The sequence below is a fragment of the Panthera onca genome, chromosome B1 (assembly GCF_046562875.1).
Source record: "Panthera onca isolate mPanOnc1 chromosome B1, mPanOnc1 haplotype 2, whole genome shotgun sequence".
In the NCBI taxonomy this organism is placed as follows: domain Eukaryota; kingdom Metazoa; phylum Chordata; class Mammalia; order Carnivora; family Felidae; genus Panthera; species Panthera onca.
Genome location: NC_138342.1, coordinates 197,161,379 through 197,186,143, shown reverse-complemented (window position 1 = coordinate 197,186,143; position 24,765 = coordinate 197,161,379). Strand labels below are relative to the sequence as shown.

Here is a 24,765-nt window from a genome sequence, read left to right as displayed (position 1 = left end):
GTACCACCAGTTCCTTGGGATGGAGTAAGAATAGTCAACACAGGAAATTCCTTTTATTTACTTGTTCGTCTGTTTTATGCACAAAGATAGCTGACGATTAAGGAGATGGTTAATCCTAACAGTGGCTGGAATTTTAAAATGGCAACAATGCCAATCCATTAACCAATTGTATTAAATCACATCACAGAAAACAGAAGTATTTTCTACTAGCCCCTTCTTGAAGCATCTACCCAATACTTTTCTGATTTTGACCCTGCTTTGCCATTCAACAAAGAGGTGAATAGAAAAAGTTTCTGTTGCTCATTCTTCAGAAGACTCTCCTTTTTGAAAAATTTTTTTTAAATTTTTATTTATTTTTGAGAGAGAGACAGAGAGTGGGCAGGGGTAGAAAGAGAGGGAAACACAGGATCTGAAGCAGGCTCCAGGCTCTGAGCTGTCAGCACAGAACCCAATGCAGGGCTCGAACCCCCTAACTGTGAGATCATGACCTGAGCCAAAGTCGGATGCTTAACTGAATAAGCCACCCAGGAGCCCAAAAGAATCTCCTTCCTTCGTTCTATGACTTAGACCATCCCTCTAATACCCAATGACTTCTGATTACTCTTATTCATTCCAAACTTATTGTTTTTAATGTTTATTTATTTGTTTTGAGAGGGACAGCATGAGCAGGGGAGGATTAGAGAGAGAGAGAGAGAGAGAGAGAGAGAGAGAATCCCAAGCAGGCTCTGCGCCATCAGCACAGAGCCTGAGGTGGGGCTCGAACTCACAAACAGAGAGATCATGACCTGAGCCGAAATCAAGACCACATGCTCAACTGAGTGAGCCACCCAGGCGCCCCTCATTCCAAATTTCTTTAACCAAAACAATCTTTTAAATCTGTCTGTTCTTCCAAATGTGAGATGAAACTAAACTTCGTGGTACATATCTTCAGTTTTACTTGTATCTCTCTCTTCCTGGAAAACGTTTTCCATGAAAGCCACCCTCAAGTTGCCTAGAATTCCTTAATTATAGCTATTCCTCCTCATTGACAGACAGCATTTCTATTAGGCCAATGCTGTGTGACTTTGAATCTTCACTAGAATGTTTCTCAAAACGTCCCTAATGCAGTGCGCCCGTTTATTTCTGAATCCAAGGATAAGGAAACGTGTCGCACACCATTTCGCGGATGCGAAGACTGATCATCAAAGAGGCTGGTTAGTTTATTCAAGGTTGCACAAGCTTACGGCTCTATAATCTGAACATCTACTGCCCCTTTCACTTCTGCTCCAACATCCACGGGATGTCCGTGTAGCTAAGAGAAGAGCCTTCTGAGACACCTCACTAAGAAATGGGTTCATATATATTTTGTTTGTTTTAACGCAAAAAGACATTGGTGCGAGTCAGATGATAAGTGGGAAGGATAAGAGGTCCAAAGCTGACAACCAGAGGGATGGTCAGTCCTAACAATGGCAGAAGTGTTTGCATTGCAACAACGCTGAGACATCAACGTCAACTGAGACATCAAAACGTTGTGTGAAAACTGGAAGAAGCCCATTTGGAAGGAATGGGGGAGCGAAGGCGAAGGGGAGGAACCAATGGCACCAAATGTATAATGTCAAGTACTGATTCTATTGCCATGAGAGGGGACCCCTTACAACTAATGGGACAGCTGGACAAATCTTCTTTACTCCTCGAGAGTTTAGATCAGACTTTGCAAAACCACAGCCCTGTTGTGGTCAGGGGAGTATTATAACTAAGTTAAGGCAGTGGGGTGTGAGAAGTACGAGGGGAGTAGCAACTGGCAGAGAGGACAGCCTGTCTCTTCCAGACAGTCAGAGACTCAGCTCCAGCTGATGGCTGTCATCCGGGATGAGGAACCCATACTGCCAGTGCTCTGGTTTAGGTAGAAAAGGTGGAACGGTGAAGTTTTACAGTAACATCTCCTGATTTTTGAATGTTGCTCATTTTTTAAACAAATCGCGTAAGCCTTTAAGCCAAACACGACACAAATGCTGGTCCTGACTGGTTTGCAACCTCTGTTTACATTCCGCTGGCTCTGTTAACTGCTGTTTGTCTTGAGAGGGCTGTATGCTCTCCCAAATGTGTTCCTTACAAGTCTGTGTTTAATTTCTCAGCAGCCCATTTGACACTCTGAAGAAAGGGGCATACCTGCAAACTACGATACCGGACGGTCTTAACAGGGAACAGAGTGGGAGTGGTTGTCTGGGCTGATATCATCATAGGAGACTTGGAACACCAGATGTCTACACTGATCCGGTGTCTCTGCCATTGGAGCTCCTTCCTACTCTCTCTTCCATCGTCCCCTGTCTCTTTGCCTGGGACTCCTAGGAGCTATTACCCTAGAATGGCTATTTCTAACTTAGAGAAATATTCTGGTAGCAGAAGAGGGAGGGATCCCGGGATGAGAATAACCTCTGTGGGTAAGGGCTGGATTCCCTGAATTGTGAGTGGAGAGCTGAATGGCAGAATTCAGAAGATGGAGGTGATTTTATGAAGTAGCCATTACTGAGGAAGGAGCTGATGCTTGATAGGATAGGAACTTCAACGTACGTACCCGTCAGTCAAAACTCTAGCCCTATAGGTTGTAACATAGGCTCCTGGATGGTCAGCTTTGCTCTGGATGGTCAGCAAACGCAGATTAAGCATGCAGTCTGAAGTTAAAACTCCTTCGTTACACCAATCCTTCAGCAAGTTCGTTACACCAGTCCCTAAGCATGGGGTGGTAATGCTGTGGAGCATGAAGGGACAGAGGGGTCCGAGGAACTCCATATTCACAGTCCTGCTTCTGGCTTCCAAAATGGAACACGTCCCACTAGGGGAACCAGGCCCAGGCATCCTTGGCAGTGACCGCAATTTGTCACCTCTATGAGTACACATGTGTGTCCGTAGCTAGCCTCCCAAAGATCACCAGCACAAGCTGTTGAAAAGACGATAGAAATCTACGCATTGACTACATAACCCATCCTCCTGGCTGGCTTGGTCTAATCCTGCTCATGGTCTGAGCTGTTCTGCCTTCCTTAAATTGTAGGTAACTGATAAGTAGGCAAATTATGTCCTCTCTGGTAAAGATATAATCGACTTCTTTCTCTTTCCCCCAAAACATGTTTTTTGCCTCCATTTGAAATTCGCTTCAACATTTTTTTACACACTATATAAATCTGTGATGTTCTGAATCTTCCTTTGAACAGGTTATAACCTCTACCTGGTTCCCTCCTATATGAGTAAAATTCTTATAACTGAGGAAGTGACATATAACTCAATAGCAAATTTCTCAATAGGGGCACCTGGGTCAGTTCGTCGGTTAAGTGTCCAACTCTTGATATCGACTCAGGTCATGATTTCACTGTTCTTGAGTTTGGTTCATGAGATGTAGCCCCACAGAGAGACTGTTTGGGATTTTCTCTCTCTGCCTCTCCCCAGCTCGTGCTCTCTCTCTCTCTCTCTCTCTATTTATTTTTATAAATAAATAAACTTAAAATATCTCTATTTATTTTTATAAATAAATAAACTTTAAAAAAAAACCAAAAATTTCACAACATTAACCATGCTTTCAAGTACTGGAGAGAAAGTCCCTTTGTATACCAAGAAAAACTGTACTAAACTGCCCTGGCAATTAAACAGTTACAGAATATTTATAAATTAATCCTAAGGATCTTGCCTCAGGATTACTAAATTTCAAGTTAAAAATAAGACATTATTCAGTGCAAGGGTTTGAAAAGCTAAATACAACTATCTTCTTAAGTTCTAACCTACCAAATATAAATTTCATATTTTAAACATTAATTGAACAAAGCAATTTATGTACGTGCCAACATTAGACACTCACTGACTTGCTTGTTAGACAGTCAAGACTGACTTGCTTACTTACTGACTTACTTTGCCCACACTCTACTTTTGATTTAAAAAATCCAATATTAACTTCTCTAGAAGATTATTTGAATCAGTTGCTTTCTTATTTCTTTTTCTATCTATCCCAAGACTAATATCATTGTGGAATCAGGATGGCATAAGGACAGGGTAGTGTGGAAAACCAATTTGCAAAAAAAAACAGGACAAACTTTTTTTAATTTAGCCTGTTGTGCTCCTAGAAAAATATATCTAGGTAATAAAATCAATCAATGTATCAGTTTACATCCAGAAAACTCCAGTGTTTTCATAGTTAATGAAATATATATTCAGAGTCTTTTCTGGTTGCTTTTCTTTTCTTTCTTTTTTTTTTTTTTTTGGCAAGCTGGCTATGGTTGGGAATACAGTAACACAGAAGAAATCCTCTGAGGTGGAATTTCACAACTGCTCTCCAAAAGCATAGCCGAGAGAAATTCAGCCATGCGCTGAACAAGATTTTCCTTAAGCATGTTTAAAACAGGTAAAAACATTTTCAAGAGCCCTTCAACCTAGAGTCCCTGAAGATTAAAATTGTGGATTAAAAATGTTGGCAGTCATCTCTAGAACCAGAAAGCTTTGTCTTGGGGGCCCACAGTCTTCTGAGATATTTTCAGCAAATGCTTCATCTGGGACTCCCGTTCATAGCAACATCTTGTCTTGTTTTCATACAGAAACAGTCTACCATGTATTTTCCAGAGCTACAAGACTGGACGTTGCTTTCTTTTGCCTATGCTTAGTCTGTCACGCTGTCAATGTATCATATATACTTCTTCAATGTTATTTATAAAGCTTTGATAAATTTTATTAAATACATGGACAGTAAAATATGTATTACACACACACACACACACACACACACACACACACACACGAATTGAGTGCCCACATTGGGAATTTTATATTTAGGGAGTCATAATATTCATTTCAGATAAAAGTTTCCTGTGCCTTCTACCAAAATATAATTCTATATAAGTTGAAAATAGATTATTATTTAAGTAGAAGACAGTAAAATGAAGGGTATAAAGTCAGGTCCAAGAAAAGAATAACGTTACTCATGTTTCTATTAACTCCCAATATTCAATGCAAATATATGTTCAAACAGCATCTCCCCTTTAACTAAAGAAATGTATTCACATAATTTTCCTCCAATCTGATGGGCCATGTGTACACTCTTGGGACATTTCAACTTTCCCTGGGGACAATTCATTATTTGCCAAAGTCAAACAATAATTGCTGAGATAAAATTTACCTACGGGGAAGCGTGGCTTTGACATAATGGCAGTGGCTTTAGAGCATAGATGGGCCATCTCTCATTTATGCTCCCCAGAGCAAGAGATGAGAAACACATTTTCAAGGCCACGTTAGATAGATAGATAAAAAGACAGGTGGATACATGGACAGATGGCTTTAGAAACACCAAGGTTCACCATGCACTCTTGAGCCACATTTTTATTTTATTTTATTTTTAAAATTGTTTTAATGTTGATTTATTTTTGAGAGAGAGAGAAAGTGAGACAGAGTGTGAGCAGGGGAGGGCCAGAGAGAGGGAGACACAGAATCAGAAGCAGGCTCCAGGCTCTGAGACTTCAGCACAGAGGCGGGGCTTGAACTTGCGGGACGGCGAGATTACGACCCGAGCTAAAGTCGGACGCTCAAGTGACTGAGCCACCCAGGCGCCCCTTGAGCCACATTTTTAGACACATTTAAGGATTTTTCTAGTGGTTGCTGATAAATGTTTAACAACCAGCCTTCTGAAAACAAACACGTGCATATATGCGTGTACATAAGTTTACTGTAAACTTTTCTGATATAAAGGGTATGTTGCCTGCAATTTACACATAATACAATATGCAATATTCTTTGTTTTATATTCCATGCACCTAATTGATTTTCACGGAATCTTCCATTAAGTTTTGCCAAACTCTTCTATTTGTAGCCCACTTAGGGCTGCATTTGATAGATGAGTGTAGTGACTTACAGCTGACTTGAGCGTTGATTGATATTTTTATTTACGTTAATGAGTAAACCAAAAGCAAAACAATAAAGGCTTGTTCATCACTGACTTTAGCAACTTTTTCGGGGCGTTGGATAATAATTTTTGAATATTGGAAGCCGAGTTCCTCAGTGTGTGGTGCTGTTTACAGTGTAACAGCTACAAACACATCCCTCTTTACAGCTGAATTGTATTGTTCATATTTTCCCCATCACCTTCTTAAGTCTATACCAGGGACTGGCAGCCTGTAGATCAAATCCAGCTTGCCTCCTGTTTGTGTTAATAAAGTCTTTTGGGGACACAGCCACCTCCATTCATTTATGTATTTTCTGACCGCTTTCGAGCTACAGCAGCAGAATTGAGTAGATAGAGACCGTACAACTCACAAAGCCCCAAATATTTACTATCCGGCTCTTTACAGAAACAGTTTTCTGACTCCCGAAATAAACCAGCACTTACCCAGAGAAGTTTTGGTGACAATGGATATGTTCTTTATCTGCCCTATTCAATACGGTAACCACAGCTGTATCTATCGAGCTCGTAACTATGGAGCACTTGGAATGGAGTTACTGTGACTGAGGAGCTAAAGTTGTCATTCTATTGAAATTGATTTAAATTTAAGTAACCACAGGGGCCCCTGGGTGGCTCAGTCCATTAAGCATCCGGCTTCGGCTCAGGTCATGATCTCACGGTTCATGAGTTCGAGCCCTGCGTCGGGCTCTGTGCTGACAGCTCACAGCCTGAAGCCTGCTTCAGATTCTGTGTCTCCCTCTCTCTCTGACCCTCCCCAGCTCTCGCTGTCTCTCTCGGTCTCTCAAAAATGAATGAATGTTGAAAAAAAAATTTTAATTACAAAATAACCACATTTTATAGTAGATACTATGTTACACAGTGTAGGTCGAGGCAGTCAACAAAACTATGAACCACACCCTGATTTGTAGAACTAGCTCATTTCTGGAGTGTGAATACCCCCATTTTGGCAATTTCAAGCCATCAGTGTGATATCGTTGAATGCCAAATTGGGAAGAAATATGCAATATTATATAATATTTTCACCATACAGACTTTGACATAAATAGACTTAGTGGACATAAATAACCTCAAGAACACAGATAAAAGTAAAATATTAAGAAATAATCATAAAGTGTGAATTTTGAGTATACTTTGTTTTCAATAAAATTTTTAAATTATAAGTTTGTATCATTTAATTTTAACTGTAGCTGGGTTTAACAACGGGTTGCAAAAATCCTGAAAAATATAAGTCCTCTCTCTCCGGCCAGTACAATCTGGCTTTAACAGCCTACTGAGTGAACACCCCATGTACTTTACTACTACATGTAAAATAAATCAAACTGAAAAAAGGTATTAAAGAACTAACATGAGTGAGAGAGAACACTGAAAAAGTGTGTGAGTCTGAAACTCATTTGTCAAAGTGGATGCACTGCCGAAGACAAGGAAGGCATTTCTACTTGTCTGAAGACCAACGCCTTACAGAAGCGTGGAGGCTATAGAATAGGGCTTTGTTTTTGTTTGTTTGTTTGTTTGTTTGTTTTTTGTATTTAATTTGTTTTGATTGGGCTTTATTAATGACATATTGAAGGTACATTAAAACTCTTCTTTTTTCTTTTTACTTTTAATATGAAATTTAGTGTCAAGTTGGTTTCCATACAACACCCAGTGCTCATCCCAACAGGCGCCCTCCTCAATCCCCATCACCCACTTTCTCCTCCCTCCCACCCCCCATCAACCCTCAGTTTGTTCTCAGTATTTAAGAGTCTCTTATGGTTTGCCTCCCTCCCTCTCTAACTTTTTTTTTCCCCTTCCCCTCCCCCATGGTCTTCTGTTAAGTTTGTCAGGATCAACATAAGAGTGAAAACATATGGTATCTGTCTCTCTCTGTAAGACTTATTTCACTTAGCATAATACTCTCCAGTTCCATCCACGTTGCTACAAAATGCCAGATTTCATTCTTTCCCATTGCCAAGTAGTATTCCATTGTGTATATAAACCACAATTTCTTTATCCATTCATCAGTTGATGGACATTTAGGCTCTTTCCATAATTTGGCTATTGTTGAGAGTGCTGCTAGAAACATTGGGGTACAAGTGCCCCTATGCATCAGCACTCCTGTATCCCTTGGGGAAATTCCTAGGAGTGCTATTGCTGGGTCATAAGGTAGGTCCATTTTTAATTTTTTGAGGAACCTCCACACTGTTTTCCAGAGGGGCTGCACGAGTTCGCATTCCCACCAGCAGTGCAAGAGAGTTCCCGTTTCTCCACATCCTCGCCAGCATCTGTAGTCTCCTGATTTGTTCATTTTAGCCACTCTGACTGGCGTGAGGTGGTATCTCAGTGTGGTTTTGATTTGTATTGCCCTGATGAGGAGTCACTCCTCATCAGGGAAATAGAATAGGGCTTGGTAACCGAGGGAGGGTTATGGATCCTTAAAGGGATTCCGGAAGGTGAAATCTCTGGATTCACATGCAAATTTTATGTGAATGTGCAGAAAACATTTTCCTAGGAAAAAGTCAAAATTTCTGGCGGGTTGAGGAATCAGGATTTTGAGTATTGGAACATCAAAGGGGGTAACCTCACTCAAAAATTTGATAAACACATTTGAGGACTAAATATAATGAGTTGAGGCTGGAACCGTAGCCTTATGGATCCTAAGACTGAAGCAGGTAAAGGCAGATGAGAGTTGGCACTAGATGAGAAATGGAGTCGAGGGGGTTCCTATGAGGCTGGGGCAGGACCTAGACTCACCACTTGAAAACCACCTGAAGTATTCATCAACTGAAACATTGTACTGAGTGATTTATATATAATTCAGTACAGAGGGACAATAAGAACAAATAGGAAAAGAAAAAGTGATAAAGACATACGCTAGGTAGATCTGACAACTCTATTATAGGTCCATTTGAAATTTTAGAGGAGGAAAGTAGAATAAATATTGAAAGGAATAGAAATTGAGAGTTCTTCACAACTGAAGATTTGGAGATATTTGCAAAGAGTATATTGAACAAAGATTAACACCAACTATTTAAAAAATGACAAATCGGTAAGGAAAAGAGAAAAAAATAAAGAAAAATAATCAAAGGAAAGGAAGACTTCATTTATAAACAGAAAAAGATGTTCCATATCAACAAATTCAGGAAATACATATTTAAATCATAAAGAGATGCCATTTTACATCGATTACATTAAAAACTACGAAAATATGCGGCACCTGGGTGGCTCAGTCAGTTAAGCCTCTGACTTCGGCTTAGGTCATGATCTCGCGTTTCATGAGTTCAAGCCCCGTGTCGGGCTCTGTGCTGACAGCTCAGAGCCTGGAGCCTGCTTCGGATTCTGTGTCTCCCCCTCTCTCTGCTCCTCCCCTGCTTGTGCTCTCTCTCTCTGTCTCTCAAAAAATGAATAAATGCTAAAAAAAAAATTTAAAAAGCTATGAAAATATGATGTTGGTGAGGATATGGAGCAGGAAAAACATTTACATACTGCTGGTTATAGTATAAATGGAGAAGAATTAGGTAATATCTATCGTACTTGAAGGTACGTATGTATCGTGACCCAGAAATCCCAACTGTGGTCTGAGAAACTCATAGAAAAGTAAACATATAAGGAGATTCATTTCATTTTGCAATACGGAAAAGTTCACATAACTTAAATGCTCCATAGGTAAATAAGTAAATTGTGATTTTGTACAGTGAGATCCACATCAATCAACATGAACAAACTATAACTATACTTACCAATATGTATAAAATTAAAAAAATAATGATGGGAAATAAAACGAATTTAGAATATATGTTAATCTGTTAGATTAGTTAATCTAATTAGATGAGAGGGTAATCCAAAGACAAGAGAAAAAAAGGATGATTTTACTTTATCCATATTTGTGTTATTTTTTTTAAAAAGACATGATACAAATATGACAGAAGACTGCAATTTATTAAATATGTTTATTGTAGTGTTTTCTGTATTTTCCTCTTTAAATACTTTGTAAACTTTTTTAATGAATCAAATCGATGTTATTCTAGAGCTAAAATCTCAAATATTATGCAATTATTAGTTAATTAATTTTAAGCCCTTTTGGTATTTCATGAAGTCCAAAGAATGACATTGGATAAGCAATCATTTCATAATATCAGAAATGCTAATTTTAAATATATGTAATAAATATACACCTTAATATTAAAATTATGGAAATAAATTGTTTTTTTAAAAAACTTTCAAATTTTAGAAGTGTGTTTATATACAGTAAAGTTTTAAGTATTCAGCGCTGTAGGTATTTGATGTACAGTTTGATCAGTTTTTTTGTCACACTATTTCTGTTCTCTTGCCATTTTTACATTTAAAATAGGGCTTTTTAAAAATGTATATTTATTTTGAGAACAAGGAGAGAGAGCGAATGGTGGAGGGGCAGAGAGAAAGGGAGAGAGAGAGAGAGAGAGGGAGAGGAAGAGAGGGAGAGAGAGAGAGGGAGAGAATCCCAAGCAGGCTCTGCGCTCTCAGCACAGAGCCTGATACCAGGCTTGAACCCACGAACTGTGAGATCATGACCTGAGCTGAAATCAAGAGTCAGACACTTAACTGACTGAACCACCCAGGTGCCCCTGTGAGTGCTTTTTCTTTTCTTTCTTTAATTTTTTTTCTTTAAAGTGAATCTAAAGCCTTTTTGGCTAAATTTCCCAAAAATTAAAGTTTAAAAAGTCCTTCCCAGGGGTGCCTGGGTGGCTCAGCCGGTTAAGCATCCAACTTCGGCTCATGATCTTGTGGTTCATGGGTTTGAGCCCCGCATTGGGCTCTGTGCTGACAGCTCAGAGCCTGGAGCCTGCTTCAGATTCTGTGTCTCCCTCTCTCTCTGCCCCTCCCCTGCTCATGCTCTGTCACTCTCTCTCCAAAACAAATAAACATTAAAAAAAATTTTTTTTAAAGTCCTTCCTGATTGGTTTTTTATTTAGAATATCCACTAAAAAAGCACTTGCCACATTAAATAACATGGACTATCTTTTCAAAGCCACTGGTCTCTTAGAACATGCCTAGCCTTGAGGATGAATCGACTATACGCATTTGGTTCCCTAATCACTTTGCTTTAAATTTCATCCTGAAGAACTCTGTGTACTCTATGTGTTAAGAATTAACGATTGCCCTGAAAATGCCAGCCAGGCTGAGCCACTGACAATTGTTTTCGCTGTGTGATGAGAGCATCACATTAAATATTTGTTGAAGAAAGAATGAAAATCAGGGTAAAGAGATCTTTTCCTTACGAATTACGTTATATTGTTTCTCTGGGTTCTCAATCTAACTGTATCTGTCATTATTTAAATTTCTCTTTCAAAACTAATGAACCAAATCACAGACAAGGGAGAAGAGTACTCAACTGGGAATCAGAGCTCGTGGTATCAGTTCTGCTATTAATGTAGCTATATGACCTTGACAAATTCTATAACTTTCCAGGCCTCAGTTCCTTCATCTTTAAATTGTGAATGCATAACTAGAGAATTTCTTAAAAAAAATTTTTTTTTTACATTTGTTTATTTTTGATAGAGAGAGACAGAGCACAAGTGGGGGAGGGGCAGAGAGAGAAGGAGACACAGAGTCTGAAGCAGGCTCCAGGCTCCGAGATGTCAGCACAGAGGCGAGCACACGGGGCTCGAACTCACAAACCGCGAGATCATGACCTGAGCTGAAGTCTGACGCTTAACTGACGGAGCCACCCAGGCACCCCATAACCAGATAATTTCTAATGTTTCATTTGCTTTCATGATTCTTAAGTGGAGAGTTAGAGCATTTTTGAATCAATGAGACACAAAAGACTTTTCCATCCAACCAATGGGCCAAGCTAGACATTTTGTCTTTGACAACTCTTTCTCTTGATGTCTCTTACTGACTATTCAGCATGGTACCTAGCAAATAGTCATAAATGAAAATGATAGTTATTCTCCCAGAAATGTTCGTTATAATCTTCCCTCTTCATTGGTCCTATTTTTATTGTCTTAATTTAGGCCATTAGCATCTTTTCCGTGAACCACTGCCTTTTTCTCCTAATTGATCATGTTTTTCATTTCTTTGCATCCTTTTTATCTCCAACATTTGGAAGGTATCCTTCCTCAAGCCCAAGGTTTTAGGGGTTAAGGTCTAACCTACATAGAAAGTCCAATATCGGGGCGCCTGGGTGGCTCAGTCGTTAAGCGTCCGACTTCAGCTCAGGTCACAATCTCGCGGTCCGTGAGTTCGAGCCTCGCGTCGGGCTCTGGGCTGATGGCTCAGAGCCTGGAGCCTGCTTCTGATTCTGTGTCTCCCTCTCTCTCTGCCCCTCCCCCGTTCATGCTCTGTCTCTCTCTGTCTCAAAAATAAAAAATAAACGTTAAAAAAAATTAAAAAAAGAAAGTCCAATATCTTTCTCAATCTGGTTTTCTTATTTTTCCAGTTTAACTTTTTGCCAATTTCTGTCTTCCCACATTTCTTTAGGTAGCTCTTACCTCCTCTAGACAAGGCAATTAAGTCAAAATCAGTTAAACCAATCATGCATTTCCCCCACTTTTGGCCATGTTGTTTCTGTTCCACAATGTCTGCTCTCCTTCTCCATCAGGTGAAATCTATTTATTTATTATGTTCCTGTTCAAACATCACCTTTTTAAAAAGTTTATTTATTTATTTTGAGGGAGAGAGCAAGAGGTAGGGGCAGAAAGAGAGGGGCAGAATCCCAAGCAGTCTCCATGCTGTCAGTGCAGAGCCTGACCTGGGGCAGGGGACAGCTTGATCTCATGACCGTGAGATCATGACCCGAGCTGAAACCAAGAGTGGGACACTTAACAGACTGAACCACCAGGCACCCTTCAAACATTCTTATTTTCTCTGAACACACTGGAAGAAAAATTTCTCCCTCTCGCACCTGGAATCATCTCATAAGACTGTTATACAACCGTGTTTCAGAGCTTACGTGGGAATGATACTAAGTTGCTGCCCTCTCTACTTTCTCTGGTAGATCATATGCTAATTTATCCATCCATCCATCCATCCATCCATCCATCCATCCGTTATCAAAGATCTGCTATTCATCAAGCACCTTTTTAGAATGTAGGCAAGAGTTCTAAGAACTGGAATGTTTGGGTGGCTCAGTCAGGTAAGCATCAGGCTCAATATGGGCTCAGGTTTGTGTTCTGGAGGTCCTGGGATCGAGTCTTGAACAGTGCGCAAAGCCTCCTTGGGATTCTTTCTCTCCCGCTCTCTCTGCTCCTTCCCTGCCCGCACGTGCTGTCTCTCAGAATAAATAAAAATTTAAAAAAATTATTGTAAGCACTGATTCCAGTTTTTAAACACTGTATTGTCTATGTGGAAAGGCAACTTTGAAGTGAATTTTAATTTGCAAAACAGAATGTTAAGTGCTGTGATGGGGTACGGTCTGCGGGGAATATTTTAGAAGAAAGAGGAGAAAAATCTATGGCACAGATGGATAGGAATTATGTCCAGGCAATTTCTCTGGTTGGGGGGATTAATTTATTAATTAATTAACTATCTAGAGTCTGACATATAATTCGAGTTCAATAATTGTTGTTAAATATCCTTTATTCCGAGCCTTATTTTCTTCAGTGTGTTTGATAAGGGCTGTAAATAGTGAAGATGTTTCAGAGATATGAAGAAATTACGAATGACAGTACCAAGCATTTCCACTGAACCAGATTTCCACAAGGAAAATGTCAGCTTTGCACACATTGATGGCAGGTGTATTATCTACCTAGCACTCCACTAACAAAGACAAATAATCGCCTCCAAAGTGGTCTCCTAGTGAGCTACCTGAGCCCAATGAGACAGTAATGAAGCGCAGGAGAGACGGCATTTTGCACGCATTCCCATTCCAGGAGATGACAGTTCATGACCAGTGCAGCCTCGCCGCTGAAGGAGGCTCAACGCCGTCCTCCACGCCCCTCAAGAAGACGGGGTGAGTTATTTATTGCATATTTGACTCATTTCCCTAGAAAGTGCGGACGCGGTATGTGGAGTATGTTAGGTTGTGAGAACACCGGCGGCTCACTGCTCTCCGCCACTTTCAGCCTCGCTGTAAACTCTGCAGCAGCTCCGCCAATGCCTGGAACGGCGTCCTCCGCGCAGACTCCCCGTTGCCAGGTAACCAGCCTCCCCCCACCCACCCTCTCCCGGGTCAGGCGCCGCTGCCGCCTCTCCGCCTGGCGTTCCAATCAGGGACCAGCGTGGCCGTCACGTGGTCTTCCTGGAGGGCCCAGGAGAGCGGGGCGCGCGGTCCGGCGCGACGAGCCCCTCCCTCCCCGCGCCCTCCCCCCGCAACCCGCGGCCCGGCCGCCCCGCCCCGCGAGCCCGCGGCGCGCAGGCGGGGAGGGCGGGGCGCACGCGGGCTGATCTTGCGCCGCCGCCGCGTCCGCTTCAGCACCTTCCGCTGTCCGCCGCTGCGGTCGCCGCCTCCTCCAGGTAAGGAGCCCGCGGGGCGCAGGGTGAGAGCGGGGCGGGCGCGGGCGTGAACGGTGGTCTTCGAACCGCGGTGGCGTCGCTGGAGCCGGCGTGCGAGCGCGCCCGTGGGGACCGCACACCGGGGCTGAGCGCGCCCTCCTGGGATTTGCACACGACGTTGCTGGCGGGGGAAGCTTCGGAGTTTTCGGGTCACGCACCTGATTATCACGAGGCACAACGCGCAGCCAGCGTGGGTTTATCTGAGCTGAGCCTGGGGTGTAAAGCGGCCACGACGAGGGACACAGTTCTAATTCTTAAGGTTATTAAGTATTTGTACCACCGGAGTCAGGTTGTTATTCACATCTCTGTGCCCGCCAGGCGCTTCTCTACTAACTACCAGCCCTTTCGAAGATGGTCTTAATATTCAGGTTTTACTGAGTGAAAAGGAAAAAAAAAAAAAAAGACGGTATTAAGTGTGAGAGGCATAGCCTGTGGTAAATCATAAAAATACAATGTTTTCCTGCTTTTCCACCCACAGGTCCCCAGAGTTTTGCATACAAATATTGAATACATATATTTGTATTTTGCATACACATATTAAAAGGAGCAAATTTAAGCTGACTTTTTAATTTTTACTACATTAAAAGCCATTGATTTAAATGAAATTTAGTGAAGTTTGATTATGTACCAAATCTAACCCACTTGTTTTTGTAACTTCTTTTGATGGATTGATGGAGGCTTTCACAAGGGTTTGAACAGAGAGATTACATTTCTGAATGTTTCACTGAGTGTTTCGGAAATATCCCCCAGAGAAACTTATTTTCCCTACCAATTTTTTTTTTTTTTAAAGTTTATTTATTTTGAGAGAGAGACAGAGAGCGAGCAGGGGAGGGGCAGAAAGAGGGAGAGAGAATCCCAAGCAGGCTCCGCGCTGTCAGCACAGAGCCAGACCCAGGGTGGAACCCAAGATCCATGAGATCATGATCGGAGCTGAAATTGACAGTCTCGTGCTTAACCGGCTGAGCCACCCAGGTTCCCCTCCCTACCAATTTTTAGAAACAAAGTTACAAGTCCTTCTTGAACATTTTGAGGAACCTCAGGTAAGAAAAAGGTTTTCCTCTACGTTTTCTTTATAGAGTAAATTCTTTGGGGGGAATTTCTAAAATTCTCTTTAGGTGTCTGTATCTCTTGCTCACAGATCTCCGGGAATAATCTCCTCCCCAGTGAGAGAATAATCTCCAGGTGATTATGCTAGAACACCGCAGGTGTTGGGTATTCGCACTGCTCTGCTTCAGAGGAGCCCGTGCGGGGCCTCTGGTGATGCAGCCCCTGGGGAAAAAGCACCCTGTTCCATCCTTTTGGGATTCTGCCTCACTGGCCTAGGTGTGCAAGGAGATGGGCATAGTTGTGTCTTACCTGTGTGAAGGAGGAAATCTGACAGTCTTTCACTGTTCTGTGATCTAACATTAAAACAGTAATTAAGTGACTATGAAAAATGGTCCATTAACTCAAAATTTGGGGAAACATTAGTGGATTAGAGATTAGTGTTACAAATGCTAGTTTTAGGTCATTACATTGAGTTTTTGGGAAGTCTTCTCAATTGGAATAAACCAGGGGCCTATTTCAAAGGGCATGCGTGGAAAGAAAAACCTTCTTTCCTCCCTTCCTTCCTTCCTTAACAGCCCAAACTATAATGGGCACTGTATTTATTTTTTATGTGCAATATAAAAAATCATATTTTCTTAAGTGCGGTCTTTAAACTTTATATTAAAATGGCTAGTTGAATATTATTATTTATATTGATCTGAATTTCTCCTGCGTTAATATTTATAGAAATACATAAAGAACTGTGGGTATCTCTGGGGGGGAAAAAGCAAATATATTTACTGGAAAGTTTAAAAATTCTTCACTCTTTTTATTTGTTATTCCTAATATTGGTGTCCTAAAATTTTTTGACTCTTATTCATTACATAGTAATGAATTTAGCTTAGTAGTTTAGCATAGTAATTTAGCATAGTAATGAATTTACCACAAATTTAGCTTTGGAAAAAAATGTTGAAAATTGTTTTAAACGTCTGTTTTTTTTTTTTTTGTGAGAGAGAGGCAGAACATGAGCGGGGAAGGGGTAGAGAGAGAGGGAGACAGAATCTGAGGCAGGCTCCAGGCTCTGAGCTGTCAGCACAGACATGGGGCTCAGCACAGCTCCGACCTGGGGCTCAAGCACATAAACTGTGAGATCATGACCTGAGCCAAAGTTGGACGCTTGACCGACTGAGCCACCCAGGCACCCTTGGAAAAAAAAATGTTTTTAAATCTTCTCCCAGTAGAGGGACTGTGAGGGCTAGAATGTTTTTGTTGTTCTCTCTTGCCTGTCGGTATACCCTCAGCCTGGGCTTGGAGAAGCCAGTGGCGGTTTTGAAATCACTCAGAGAAGATTAGGAACAGCTACAGTTTTGGTTTTTTCACCCTGATAGATACTAGAAGTCCAACATAAGTGATTAGATTATCATGATCAATAAAATTTGTTCAACTTCTCCAGATTACCTAATTTTGTTTGCCTGAACTCTGTAATGAAGACTAAAGTGAAATCCAAACAATGGCGAAGGATTTACATTTCCTTCCTATATTCTAGAATGTATTTGCAATCTAATACATGCCAGAAAGGTAAGTTTATCAGATGACTGAATAAGCAGTTTACTCAGCTCTTCATGGTATAACGAGGTATATACAACTTTGTGCAATTGATGAGTTCTGTCATTTTGTCTTTCGTATGTCTATTCCATTTAGCAGATTGAAATATTAGAGTGAAGGCATACAGCTTTTAGTGTGTTTTCAGGAACAGAGTATTTTACTGAGAGTATTTTAATCCATAAAAATCATGTTAGGAATTTGGGAGGAGTTTCTTATTAACTCTGACTTCTTTTGTATCAGAAAGATACATTAAACTAAGAATTTCTTGGCACTTTTCAACATCCAAGATCTGCTGTGTTCTGTGATAATTACATGGTAATTATCCTCTCACTGTCGATGACACTGTTCCTGGAGATTTGTGAGCAAGAAATGAGATGTGGATGCCTAAAGAGAATTTGAGAAATTCCCCAAAGAATTTATACAGAAACAAAACCCAAGGGAAAATCTTTTGTCTTACCTGAGGTTACTTAAAATGTTCAAGAAGGATTTGTGACTTTGGTTACAAATATTGGTAGGGAAATGTAAAATGACCAGCTTTGACCTATGCCTTTGTATAGCTAAAGAAAATAATCCTGTCATGATTGATTAGAAGGATTTCAAAAGTTCTGATGGTAAAACATTAGGATAGAGGGTTCAGATTGTTGTTACTTGATTTCAATGCCTAGAAAAAATATCTATATCTTATATAGATATCTGTATATAACTGGAGAGAAATTCAAACATTTGAAATAGGCTAGACTTTGTAAAAAAAAAAAAAAAAAAGGGGGGGGGGGAGCCTGCAATTGAAGCCGTTGGTGGCACTTGTGATCCAGATGTGACATTATTGGCTACTTGAGTGAGATAATTTAAAAAAACAATGACAGAAGTCTTACTTTTTATTACTTTACATGTACTTCCAAAGTGTGATTTTCTAGCCTGATTACCTCCTAAAACTCTGGAATTCTGCATTTTAATAATCTATAGTAACAACAGTAAGTCATATAAATCTACACTAAGATCATATGGGAGATAATTTGTCACTGTTATTTGCTATTATAGGGATGACTGATAGTTGTCATGTTCAGGAAAACTATCAAAAGATGTAGGAAATGATTTTTCATGCTTTGGTGGGGATGTCACAACATTCAATACTTGGTTCGTAGATCTGAATGCTCAGACATTGAGAACTCACAGGAGAGGAGTTCAGTAGTTGTCCTTATTCTTAGGTTCGTCATTATCTTCCACAGTGTTGACACGTTAGGTTGTGAGCATCAACCAGTATCCCCAGCATCCTCATTTGCAGTTATGTGTAATAAGTTCAGTTTCTTACCACACACACACACACACACACAATTTACTCTCAAATTGGAAAGTGGAAGATAATTCTCATCACACCGAGCACTCATGTTGATGTGCTGTAGGAAAACCTTCATTTTCCAATATATAACAGCCCCACGTGGAGCCTTGAGAATTGATGGTTAATATGAAATAATATTTAAGCTTGGTCCTTTGAAATAAAACATTGTGAATGAGTTTTAATGAAGAGTTAAGCAACATTTTATTTTTAAGGTAAACATGGTAATGGTTTTGAAGGGTTCATTTCAGAATTTTGGCCAGAAGGGTCCTTAGAGACCAGTTAATCTAACACTTATTTTGGATGAGATCACAACACACACAATGATGTGTTGCTCAGAGTGAATCTGTGGAAGAGGTGATCCACCAGCATCATTTTCTCTTTCATTGTATTTTTTCAAATGACTAATTCAAAAGTTTGAGTAGTCAAGGATTTAGATGGCTTACATTTATTCTATATTGTTAAAATAACTGTACAAAATGAACATCGTACATGGGTTTGGTCTCCTAGAAAGTTTACTTAAAATACTGGTTAAAAAGTGTTTTCCCACAATTTGTGCCATTTTTTAATTTTCTCGTTAATACAAGTTGAGTTTTGCTGTAAAGTCCTTTGTGATTTTTTGGGATCCAGTTACCTTAGAAATTCTTTATCCTAATGCGTCTCAGTGGTACATAAGTGTGCAGAGCCATCACACCTACAATTGGGTGTTAAGAAGACTAGAAATAAGAAGCTTTCAGAAGTCACATCTGCAGCCTGGATGGTGGTTACCATTGGGCAACAGTTTGAAGTCAGATGTTTATTTTCTAGACCTCGTGCCACTTTGATAGCAGAGCCGTCTAGAGCAGGGTTAGTCGAGGTGTGCCTTGCACCAGCAGCAACTGCATCTCCTTGGAGCTGGATGGAAATGCACATCCTCAGGCCACACCCCTAGCAAACCAGAATCTGTGTTTTAATAAGCCTCAAGTGATTCTTAACCAAGTAGAGTTTGGGAAGTACTGATTGATATAAGGTGCGTTATGCCTTTGGACCCGGTCCCCTCATGAGCTGCTAATGGCCATGCATGCTTCCCCTTTTGAAACTTTACTTGGGAGCACCAGGAACTGCTAAGTAAATGAATCCACCTGAAAATGTAATAGTGGCTACATTTCATAAACGTGTGATAATATCTTTTTGGACATAATGTATCACCTTCACTATCCATCTTTAAGGGGAATTTTATGTTGGCCAGGGGCATAATTTTTGACAGATGGGCTACTAAGTAGATTAACAACTTACCTGATCTGCATTGGCCCTGCCTTAGCCTATACAACCCTTCACTTCTCAAACTTTAGGATTCATCTCAGGCCTTCTATCAATGTATGCATGCATATGTTAAAGACATTTTTGGATTTAGTGACATCATATGGACTATTTCTTTTCATTTTAAAGCTTTTAAGCTTTAAAACCATTGGATTTCCTTTGCTAGTTTTTCTAAATTGACTTGCCAAAATATATTTATTTATTTATTTTGAGAGAGAGCATGCACATGTGAGCGCATGAGTCGGGGTGGGACAGAGAGAGAAGGAAAGATAGAGAATCCCAAGCAGATTCTGCCCTGTCAGCTTGGAGCCCAATGTGGGGCTCGATCTCAGGAGTTGTGAGATCACGATCTGAGCTGAAGTCAATAGTCGGAAGCTTAACTGACTGAGCCACCCAGGTGCTCCATCAAAATAATTTTCTAACACACCTTGTCTAGAACAAGAAAATGCCAGTCCGAGTAACAGCTTCTGCCAAATGGGAATCATGATTTTCACAGACAGATAAAGGCCACCCTACCTTAAAAACTCATATGAATAATCCAACCCAAGAACAGATTAATTAGAAGGGGGCGGGGATCCTCAGGTTTACAGAATGATTCATGGTATAGCTTCTCAAGTCTTTCTTCAGCAGGCATGATCCTGTTTATAGAACCTAAGGTTACACATTCTTGCCATACCCTATATGGAAATGATCCTATTTTTTTTATGATAAATACATGTTTATATCAAATGTCTCTCTCAGTGGAATATTGACTTCAAACTTACTAGTTTATGGATGAAAACGTATGACTTCACTCTTCTGCTTTTCTTCAGCTGACTCAGAATGGTCACACTGAAGGTATATAAATGATCATATTGTTTAAGAAAAGCGGATTACTTCTTCAGTCAAATTAAAAATTACCCCACATTGCCGCTCAGGAGATTCTGTAATCCTCCAAGCACCTAGAGAGATCTAATTCCATAATTCATGGAATTTTCCTTTTGCTGGATAAAATGTAGGAAAGTATAAAAATAAATATGCAGATGGGTGATAAAATACGTGTAGGTGGATGATAGAATAACTACATTCACTTGGGCTGTGTCTTTGAATCCCTGTCTTGATCTTACTTGTAATTCCTGTGTGTTACTGATCAGATTGGAATTCATACTGGCGTAGTGGTCATTTTGAGTGCAAACCAGAACTACCATAATGACCTTGGTCTTTTCTATTTGCTACCTAATCCAGGATTTTAATGCAGGTTAATACTGTGCTTGTTGTGACCTATTTTACCATGTAAGCTTTTAAGAACATCATGATTTGACATATGTCGGGCATGCTTGGATAAACTGCCCCGCCAAGCACATAAAAGGTAAACCTAGGAATGGTAGAAATTTGAGAGATGAATCTTGATCAGTACAAGACACCAGAGGCAGCTTTTCGGCTAAATTATCTTTGCGCCATTAAACTAAGTAAGTAGTTCTCCACCTTTACTGTGCATATAAGTCATCTGGTAGTAATGTTAAAAAGCAAGTTTCCAGGCTTTACCCGAAGGTTTTGATCCACTAGCTTTGGGGTGTGAATCTGCATCCAGGAATCTGCATGTTTTTGCAAGTTTCTCAGTTAATTCTGATGCAGGAGATCTGAGACACACACTTTGAGATGATTTAGAGGTCTTTTAAAATTTCATTCGTCCTTGATAATCCGTGGCTCTACCTATCAGTGAGAATAGTGGTCATTTAGAATTATGGATACCAGACAGAGGAGAAAGATCTCAAATGAGTGGGCCAGTGGCCGATTAAAAAAAAAAATCCTTCCCATTTTTGGACAGTTTCCAAATGTTTTCGAATAAGCACATACTGATATATGATTATGAAAATATTTTTGCATAACTCTGAATGTATAATGTATTAAAATTTTCTTTATTCTTAAAGTTTATTTATTTATGTTGAGAAAGACAGCGAGCACTCGAGCTGGGGAGAGGCAGAGAGAGAGAGAGAGAGAGAGAGAGAGAGAGAGAGAGAATCCCAAGCAGGTTTCTGCACTGTCGTTACAGAGCCCGGTGCAGGGCTCAAACCCGTGAACCATGAGTTTGTGACCTGGGCCAAAATCAAGAGTCCTATGCTCAACAGACTGAACCACCCAGATGCCCCTGTATTAAAATTTTAAACACTGATTTTCAGCAAGGTGTTTTTATGTTGTTGTTTTTTTATTGATATAATCAATGCAGTTAAGAAAATTTGCAAAATTCTAGGGAGTATAAAGGTGAGTTAAACAAAACTACCTTGAATATCTGCATCCTGATATATCTCTGACCTTTGAATACACTTTCAATCCCTTTTATTAATTTTTCTTACTGTTTCTCAAACCTGCTGGGTACCAGTGTTTGCATATTAAGATGTATATATATGTTTATACATTTTTGTCTGATTATTTTATTTTGACTTTATTTATAGTCTATTTTAACATAAAAATAACAAAATTTAATATTTCATGATGATTTTTAAGTTATAAATACTTTGAGTTAATTTCTCCCTAAATACCAAGACACAAATTGTGTCTATTGATTACCTTTGTGAAATGAGAAATTTAGTATACTTTGTTTTCTTCTTTTCCAAAACTTCAGTACTTGGGAAAACCAAGATGTTCAGATTTTTATAACTAACTCTTCTCTGGTCTTCTCTTTCAGTAATTACTCTTGATATATGAATTTTTGTAACCATTAAACTTAAATATTCAGATTTATTTGCTTAATATATTTTTAAAATTGCATGAACGTCCATATTTGAGTTGTTTTAATTTTTTAAAAGCCTGTAAATTTTTTTTTAAATATCGGACAAGCTAGACTTTATTTTTTTAGTTTGCTGTTTTTACTTAAATTTCAGTTAGTTAACATAATATGTAATACTAGTTTCAGGTGTAGAATGTAGTGATGCATCACTTAAATACAACAGTGCTCATCCCAACAAGTGCCCTCCTTACGGCCCGTCACCCATTCACACCATCCCCCACCCACTCACCTCCTCTCCAGCACCCCTCAGTTTGTTCTGTGTAGTTGGATCCATTTTATGGTTTGCCTCTCTCCAAAAGCCTCTAATTTTTATTCAAGTAATTTTCGAAGGAATTTTTCATGGTTAAATTGCCTTCTAAATCCTTGTGTGTATGACAGTGCGTTTCTGTTGGTTCATTTTCCCTTCACACACGAATTATATTTTGTCCATTTATAGAATAGTGAGATCACAGTGGCTGAATTTAAAATAGTTATTGTACTGCTGATTTTTGGAATTTGGTGCAGTGGTGAGATATGTTAATCTGCATTTTCCGCACTTGTACATAACATTTAAAAAAATTCTACTTACATGCTCATAGGGTCGTACAAAAAAATAAATGAAGTGCCCTGACTTTGCCGTAATTATATTTTGCTTGAAACAAGAGGACTACTTTCAGGGTCCTAATCGGGGTCTTTTTCAACCCAGATAATGTTATTTTGGCTACCTCTTGGGTTGTTGCTTTTATTTCTGTTACTTGTGCTTCTGTTTTCTCTAAACATGTTTATAATATGTAGGTTGGGGTTTCATCCCCTGTACACTGTATATTTCATTTCGTCTCTAATTAAAAAAAAAAAACTTTCTGTTTTCCCACAATGTTTTTGAATTTTTTTTTGCTTGTTTTCTGAAATCACTAATACATTTTGGGGTTTGTTTTTTTTTTTGTTTTTTTTTCCAGTTTGAATTTTTTCCAGTTTGAAGCCTTTTATTGCTCTTTGGTATGGATCTTCTGTTGCTTTTTATTTTCTTCAGGATTATTGTTTTGACTATCTCATCCCACAGCCTTTTGATCATAGCTGGTGGTATCTAATATCTTCATTCTCATTCTGGAATGGGAGGAGACTCATAAAGGACATCCAAAGACAATATGCAGATTGCTGCCTGCAGGGCCCAAACGCTGTGTTCTGGGACAATGGATCAGTTACATCACTATCTGATCAGTATAAAAATCCAATGTTTGCCAATATCCTCGCCTAATTGCCATCATCTGTCATGCTTTTCATTACCGAGTATGGTTCTGTTGTGCTGAGACAGAATTTTCTCCCCTCTACCTTGGCCGAGTGGTTGGAGAAAATACATAAAAAATACAAGTACCTTGTTGCTTTTTCCTTCCTTTGTATTATATCACTAAAGAGTTATACTTCGAGTACAGTATTATGTCTTATCTCTCATTTGTCCCATTTTTTTCTAGTTGCTGAGTTTTCATTTATTTTTACTTTAATTTTTGAGAGTGAGCATGAGTGGGGGAGGGGCAGAGGTGGGGAGGGAGAGAGAATCTTAAGCAGGCTGCACGCCCAGCATGGAGCCCAGTGCGGGGCTCAATCTCACAACCCTGGGATCATGACTGAACCGAAATCAATGGTGAGATGCTCAACCGATTGAGCCACCCAGGAGCCCCTCACTGAATTTTTCTGTAGTCACTGAGGACGTGTACGTAAAAATCATGAATTGAGTGGACAGGACAGAGAAGAGGTGCCTGAAGGGAATGACAACGGCAGCACTGTATCTCCCACGACATAGTGGAATTTTTCTGATTGACATAGATGTTGTTGTTTTAAACGGGGACAGCTAGTGAGGCAGTGATAATGTAAATTTATACATACTTCTTGGGAGAAAGCCTTTTAAAATTTCTAGCAATGTTGTGGATGATCCACTAGAACACTAAGACCCAAGACAGCAATGAAAGAACCTATGTATTTAGTGGGGATTCCTCACAAGAATGATTCTGAGACTGTGTTTTGAGTGCTACTAGGAAAGTTTATGTGTGCGCATGTGTGTGCCTGTGTGTTTTCCATGATCTTATGGGAGCCAGTTCTGGTTCCAGCAACAGAAAATACAATGTGTATTACTCTTCATATAACTAAAAAGTCTAAAGTTAGTTAGAGTGCAAGTATCGTAGCTAACTTCAATGCTCAGTTACTATCATTGTGACTCAGCCCCTCTCTATCGTGCTGGCGCTTTCTCAAACTAGGTAGGAGCCCCCCGGCAATTCCTGGTATCTTCTCAGGATAGCAAGATGATTGCACGAGCTCAGATTTCAGAGTGACTGTGGCTTAAGTGGATGTAAAATAGAGCCTCTTTTTCCAGCAGTTCTTATCAAAGCCCCGAGTTTCCCG

The 24,765-nt window shown here is 39.8% G+C and overlaps 1 protein-coding gene across 7 annotated transcripts in view; it reads left to right on the top strand.

Annotated features, from left to right (window-relative positions):
• Positions 1-14,260: 14,260 nt before the first annotated feature.
• WDR17 (WD repeat domain 17) overlaps positions 14,261-24,765 on the top strand; it is a 106,889-nt gene continuing 96,384 nt past the window's right edge. For 6 of the 7 annotated variants that reach the window (XM_078445245.2, XM_078445244.2, XM_078445243.2 and 3 more), the window contains exon 1: positions 14,261-14,323. The gene's annotated coding sequence lies outside the window, so the exon portion shown is untranslated. The remainder of the gene's footprint in view (positions 14,324-24,765) is intronic. The other variant, XM_078445246.2, reaches the window with a different exon arrangement.